Source organism: Nicotiana tomentosiformis, chromosome 5 (genome assembly GCF_000390325.3).
Source record: "Nicotiana tomentosiformis chromosome 5, ASM39032v3, whole genome shotgun sequence".
NCBI classification, from domain to species: Eukaryota; Viridiplantae; Streptophyta; class Magnoliopsida; order Solanales; family Solanaceae; genus Nicotiana; species Nicotiana tomentosiformis.
Window position 1 is genome coordinate 14,271,643 of NC_090816.1, and position 7,784 is coordinate 14,279,426.

The window sequence follows — 7,784 nt, forward strand, 5'->3', positions numbered from 1 at the left end:
AAGCCTTTGGCTCAATTGGCCCAATAACATCCATTCCCCAAGCAATGAAAGGCCAAGGAGAGGACATGGGATGCAACTCCGAAGGTGGCGAGTGAATCAGGTCACCATGAATCTGGCATTGGTGATACTTGCGAACAAAACTGAAGCAATATCGCTCCATTGTAAGCCAATAATACCCTGCACACAGAATCTTCTTCGCCAAAACATATCCATTCATGTGAGGTTCGCATACCCCCGAATGCACTTCACTCATGATCCGCTCAGCTTCTGTGGCATCTGTGCATCTTAACAAGTTCAAATCTAGGGTCCTTTTGTACAAAATTTTCCCATTTAGGAAGAAACCACTGGCGAGCCTCCTTATAGTTCTTTTTTGATCTCCCTTGGCGTGCTCTGGGTATTATCTCGTTTTCAAAAATCGTTTTATGTCATGATACCATGGTTCAACATCTGTTTCTGTCTCAATTGTATTGCAGTAACCATGTTGATTCCAAACTTGGATTTCTAGTGGATCGATATGGGTGTTTCCCGGATAAGGGAGCATCGAGGCTAAAGTAGCCAAAGCATCGGCTAGCTCGTTGTGAAACCTGGGAATGTACCTGAACTCGATGGATTTGAATCTTTTGCTCAAATCATATCTATCTTAGTGTGCCCGCACATCCACCGCAACATCCTCATTTCTGCTACTTTTATCTTCTGGATATGTGAGTTCTTAACAGGCCAACACTCAGCCCCATACATCATGGCTGGTCTAACCACCGCTTTATAAAACTTACCTTTGAGTATCGGTGGCACTCTCTTGTCATACAGGACTCTAGATGCTAACCTCCACTTCATCCATCCTACCCCAATACGGTGTGTGACATCCTCGTCGATCTCCCCTCCCTCCTGGATAACCGAACCAAGGTACTTGAAGCTGCCTCTACTCGGGATGACCTGCGAATCAAGCCTCACATCTACGCCCACTTCCCTTGGCTCAGCGCTGAACTTACACTCCAGGTATTCTGTCTTCGTCCTGCTCAGCTTGAAACCCTTAGACTCAAGAGCCTGTCTCCAAACCTCCAGCCTCTCGTTAACACCGGCTCGCGACTCATCAATCAGAACTATGTCATTGGCGAATAGCATGCACCATGGCACATCCCCTTGAATATGGTGTGTTAACACGTCCATCACCAGGGCGAATAAGAACGGACTGAGCGCAGAACCTTGGTGTAGCCCCATTACAACAGGAAAATGCTCAGAGTCGCCTCCTACTGTCCTAACCCGAGTCTTAGCCCCATCATACATGTCCTTAATCGCCATAATGTAGGGAACCGACACACCTTTTGCCTCCAGGCATCTCCAGATAATTTCTCTAGGAACTTTGTCATACGCTTTCTCTAGGTCAATAAACACCATGTGCAAATCCTTCTTCCTCTCTCTGTATAGTTCCACCAACCTTCTAACAAGGTGTATAGCTTCTGTAGTTAAACGACCCGGTATGAATCCGAACTGGTTGTCGGATACAGACACCGTCATCCTCACCCTCGCTTCAACCATCCTCTCCCACACTATCATGGTATGACTCAGTAATTTGATACCCCTATAATTGTTACAACTCTGGATATCACCTTTGTTCTTATACAATGCAACCACCGTACTCCACCTCCACTCATCTGGCATCCTTTTTCCCTTAAAAATAATATTAAACAACCTAGTCAACCACTCCAAACCTGCTCTCCCCACACACTTCCAAAATTCTGCCAGAATCTCATCTGGTCCGGTCGCTCTACCCCTACTCATCTTACGTATAGCTCTCACGACCTCCTCAACCTCGATACGCCTGCAGTACCCAAAGTCACGGTGACTCTAGGAATGCTCCAATTCGCCTAGCACAATATCCCGATCCCCTTCTTCATTCAGAAGTTTACGAAAGTAAGTCTGCCATCTCCTCTTAATCTAGGCATCTTCCATAAATAAATAAATAAAAATAAATAAATAAATGTTTTTTGAGTCATTGAACTACGTCCGACCTGATTCCGAAAGGATACGTAGGCAACCTTACCCTGGGTTCGGTCCCATCGCAACAAAAATCCATATTCCCAATACTCCAAAACTGGGGCAGAAGTTTGTTTTTTATCTTACGGTTTTCCCGTAGAAACAGTTCCAAAAGTTGTAATTTAGTTCAAGGTTCTTTTCGCCTTTTCTTTTTAAGAATTTCTAATCGATCTTTGAGAATACTTGAAGTCCCCATGCCAGGGGCATTGGCCAACCTTCCGTATGAAAAAAAAAAGAAAAAAAAAAGAAAAGAAGAAATGAGAGTCTTATCGGTGAAAACCCGTATGAGCACTGTAAGACGACAGTGAGCAGAGAAATGCAAGAGTCTTATTGGTGAAAACCAGATGGGCACCATAAGGCAACAGTGATTGGAGAAATGAGAGAGGTCAGATAGAGAAAAACCGCAAAGGGCGCTACTAGCCGAATGAGGGTCTTCGATGCTCCGACATGAGCACAACCAAGACAGTTTCAAGATGAACATTTGCGACGTATTTTGAGAATTAGACAGCTTAGATAGATCAGGCGTCCAGTCCAAAATGCATGTCATGATTCATTGAAGTCGGCACATATCTCCAGATAAGTCTCCTTATTTCTCTCCCCGAAAGGGACACCTTTTATTTAGACACAATTCCTTTTTCGCTTCCAATTGCTCTTCTATTCTTTTCCATAATTTTTCTTAGATTTCCTTTCGGTCTAATCTTGCATCAAAAGCAAAGCAAAAATGGCTGCAAAACTGTCTACAATTTTCCCGTAATACCGAGCACAATTTGGAGCATATACGGCATTGGCGAAGGCAGGAATCCATCTGTGATCTCTTTTGATAAGGCGGACAAAGTATCTCAAAGAAACTGAAAAGGTCGCCTAAGCAAGACTTGCTTCGTGGGAAAAGTTGATAAGCACTACAGACACAAATTGGTTCTGAGTGCAAGACAACTAAGTTTGATTTTAAAGAAAAATTGCTTTGCCTTAGATACAAGGGTTAACGGTACCGTGGACATCCGGGTATGAAACAGCCAGGGGAGACGTCAGAAAGACAAAGTCTCCAGAAAATGATACAAAGTATCCGAGCATCTCGGTACCACTATGATATAATCAGTTCTTCGACAACGGGGTGTCCGTGAACTCAAAATTCTCAGTGCATCAAGGCCACAAACTGACCACTACTTTAAAAACTCACAAATTTTCTTTGTTCAAAGCAGGAACAAAGCAGTGCAGAATGGCGGTTCTCAAAGGACGAATGTCACCAAATGTAAGCTCCTTAAAATCTTCAGCATGCATCACTACTGTCCATACCTCTCATTTTCATAGCTTAACCCAGGCAAAACCGTTTCACCTAGGGGACCCAGCTCATAAGTCCGGGTAGAAGTACTCTTCGCCCGGGTTATTTTACAGTTGCTTAACCCAGGTAGAACATTTTCGCCTAGGGAAATCCAGCTAATATTTCCGGATAGAAGTACTTTTCGCCCAGGTTGTTTTACGTAGCTTAACCCAGGTAGAACATTTTCGCCTAGGGGATCCAGCTCAAAGTTTCGGGTAGAAGTACTCTTAGCCCAGGCTGTTTTACGTAGCTTAACCCAGGTAGAACATTTTCACCTAGGGGGATCCAGCTCATAGTTCCGGGTAGAAGTACTCTTCGCTCAGGTTGTTTTACGTAGCTTAACCCAGGTAGAACCTTTTTCGCCTAGGGGGATCCAGCTCATAGTTCCGGGTAGAAGTACTCTTTGCTCATGTTGTTTTACATAGTTTAACCCGGGTAGAAATTTTTTTCCTAGGAGGATACAGCTCATATTCCGAGTAGAAGTACTCTTCGCCCAGGTTTGCTTTTCGTAGTTTAACCCAGGTAGACCCTTTTCACCCCGGGGATTCAGCATTTTTTCAGTAATACAGGGCGCCTACCCCTGGTTATATTTCCTTTTCAGTAATACAGGGCGCCAACCCCTGGTTACATTTTCCTTTTCAGTAATATAGGGCGCCAACCTCTGGTTACATTTCCTTTTCAGTAATACAGGGCGCCAACCTTTGGTTACATTTTCCTTTTCAGTAATACAGGGCGCCAACCCCTGCTTACATTTCCTTTTCAGTAATACAAGGCGCCAACCCCTAGTTATATTTCTTTTTCAGTAATACAGGGCGCCAACCCCCAGTTATATTTCCTTTTCAGTGATACAGGGCACCAACCCCTGGTTACATTTTCTTTTCAGTAATACAGGGTGCCAACCTCTGTTTATATTTTCTTCTCAGTAATACAGGGTACACTAATCCCCTGATTATATTTTCTTACCAGCATAGGGTACACCAATCCATGATCTCCTTACCAGTATAGGGTACACCAATCCCTAGCTGTGTTCTCCAACATAGGGTACACCACTCCCTAGTTGATTTGATTTTAAATGCAGGATACACCACTCCCTGATATCATTGCCAATATAGGGTATCCCATTCTCTGACCATATTTTTCCAACATAAGGTACACAAATCCATAGTTGAGACATTCTTTTGGGATAATAAAAAAAACAAAATCATCATGACCTTTTCAGGGTGCAGCATTACTGTTTTATTTTATTTGCTTTCAATAAAGAAGTAGTTTAGAATTTTGTTACAATAACTCACGAAATTTTTCTAGTGAAAATTGGGGCAGAAAAATTTCGTTCGTTTGTTTGTTGTGATGTCTGAGCAGGTTTTACCTCGAGGCACAAGGTTCGATATGAACAAAAAAAGAAGTTTGAATCCAAAATAAAGAAAAAAAAAGTGAATCCAAATGCAGAAGCAGATGGAAATGATATGGATGGCTCAAAACATGACTGAAGTTACGAGCTTCACATTTCCCGTTTTGCTCAGAAGAAGCCGTAGAAGAATGAACTAGCACCTACAGCTAGCAAGCATCAAGGTTCAGATCAGAGTCTGCATGAACAACCAGTCAAGACTTAAGATCAAGCTTCAGAAGACTTATAAATAGGAATTTTGTAACTTATAGCTGATAGGTTTGTTTAGTTCCTTTAGATTTTGATGTAATAACAGGGCCACGGACCGGAGCCTCGACGAAACCTAGCTCGACTTTCGAACTCATCACTCCATCATTCTTCTTGAACTACACGCGACCTGATTCCCTTATAACCCGGGATATGTAGGCTGTCCAAAATTAGGACTCGGTTGCACCTTTTTCTTTTATTTTCTTCCTCTTTTGGATAACGATATGGTCAAAAACTTAGTCACACGGCTCACTTTATCTTTGCTTGAAAACTTTTAATGTTTTCAAGCAAAGAGGGGCATGTTGTGAGTACCTAATTTTTTACCGTGCTTGAATATTTTCCGCTCCCATCTTCCCACGCGTGTCCCCACTCTTTGTTCCCCATACTTTGTCCCCGCTCCACTTTCCCTTTTTCCCCCACGCTTGCCCCCCATGCTTGTCTCCTACACTTTGTCCCCCACTCACAAACGCCATACCTTATTTTCAGCCATTAAAACACACACATAACAGACCAAAAAAAGGAGGAGAAAGAGAGAGGACGGATCTCTCCCTTTTTACACAAAATAATCTCTAGCTATCACCCAGTCCTGGTTGGCTCCCTCCAATCTGCCTACCCTCCACACACTCGCTTCTCTCAACTCACTCCTATAGACACACACACACTCTATGACACTTAGATGAGACATCCTATACACTCTAAGAAAGAACACAACTCGAGAGAAAAAAAAGGGTCAGAATGTTTTGAGAGCTAAAGATAAAATTTCAACAGTTTTTCACCTGTGAAATTTTCCAAAAAAAAGGGGGCGGGGGGGGGGGGGGGGGAGAAGGTTTCTGTCTAGCTTAAATGCTTGCATTTCAGTTTGAAGTATTAATTCTTGGGATTTTATTTTGCTATTTTTTCTACTAGATTTCTCTGAGTTTTGCTGGGTTTGTTCACTGCTTCTGCGGTTTACTTGTTGCTGTCCGTTCTCGAATTTTCGCAAGCTAGCTTTTGAGTCAAAGTTGAACTTCAAAGCTCGTCGTCTCACATTCTGCACCTTAGGTACCCTTTGGAACTCTATCTATGTAGCTTTTATGTAAGTAAATGATAAAAAAAAAAGAAAGAAGATATTTTGACTTTATTCTGATTGTTTTGCATGTTTTTAATGTTAGTTTGTTTTCTTTCTTTCGTGAAAGTCATGTCCATGTTTAGATCTCCAGTGAACTAGTTTAAACTTCAAAAGTAATCTCAGTTATAAAAAATATTTCTTTGTATAGACTATTTTGAATAGTTAAAGCTCAACTTTCTTAAGGCACGGGCATGGTAAAATAGTGAGCAGTAAAAAAAATAATTTAATTTACTCGCTTAAAGTCTTTTCTTTCTTTTGGTTTTTATTCCTGTCATTGTTATGTTGATGCCTATTTTTGGATACTGTATTGACATGAGCTTACCATTGTTAAATTCTTGAAAAACTGATAGAATATATATATATTCTTTCATATGGCCAGTCCAATGAAATGCACCAGTATTTGCTTTGTCTGATAGTTTCAAAACAGGATTAACATTTGCAACCTATAATTAGTTTTCCCTCTTTTTTAAGTTTGCATTAATATGGACATGTGTAGAGATGGGTATGCTTATTATTAGATTTTTGTTAAGTTTTACAGTTAGGTAAAAATATGAAATGTTGTTGGGATATAATTGATATGGTTGGGTTGAGAAATAAGATTGGAACCTAGGGCAACTAAGTCATTGGGCCATGTGGTCACAAAGTGAATAAATGGATCAAATGAACTTGATTCTTTCGGGTAAAACATACAAACTCTATAGGCTGGCCCAGTTGTTGTATATTAACTTAGTCAAATAAGCTCAAACAAAATTTGTTTTGTTTTCCTTTATAATACTAAGTAAATTAGTAACTGGTCACTGTTTTAATTAATTTAAACGCTAGGCAACTAGTAGGCGCGCTTTAACTTTTTTATTCACGGATTCGCTTACGTAGCATGATGTTTAACATTCAATAATTTAATTCAATAATATCACACTATATGTATAGCTTTAATTAATTTTTAATCATTTTGCCATACTCTCGAATTCGCTTGCGTAGCGCGATCGTAACTTTTTTTTATAATTTTCAAAAATAATTTCCTCAAGCACAAATATAGTAATTTCTCAAAAGAGTACAAATATTTGATTTTCATGATTTCAGATTCGCTTACGAGGCGCGATTATGATAAGTTAATTGATTTTGTCTCGATCACACATTCCTTTGCGAGGCGTGGTTATGACAACGTATTATTCAAATTATTTTTTTTAGTAATTTTAATGATTGAAAGCAGATAGATAAAATATGAAAACCAATAAATTACAGTTTATTCAAAAATAATATAAGTCAAATGTAGTCAATAAAGCGACCGTGCTAGAGCCACGGGACTCGGGGAGTGCTTTATACCTTCTTCCTGGTCAATAGAATTCTTTATCCGGACTTTATTTTCGCAGACCAATAATAATAGAGTCAAACCTTTCTTTAACTAGGGATTCAAATAAAAGGTGACTTGCAACACCCCAAAGCTCAATTTCAAGTGCCGAATCTGTAAGTAAAATAATTCCTATTCAAGTTCATCATTTTAATTGAAAAAACTCTTTAACCCACCATCCATAATACATATATATCTTTTGGGGTAGAAAATGAGTGTAACAGAATTCTTTTTAATTTGTTGTCTGTTGATTCTGTGGATTTCTTCCTGTAGATTTCTGTTAGCTTCTGACCCAAATATTCAAATTAGTCGACTCATGCAGTTC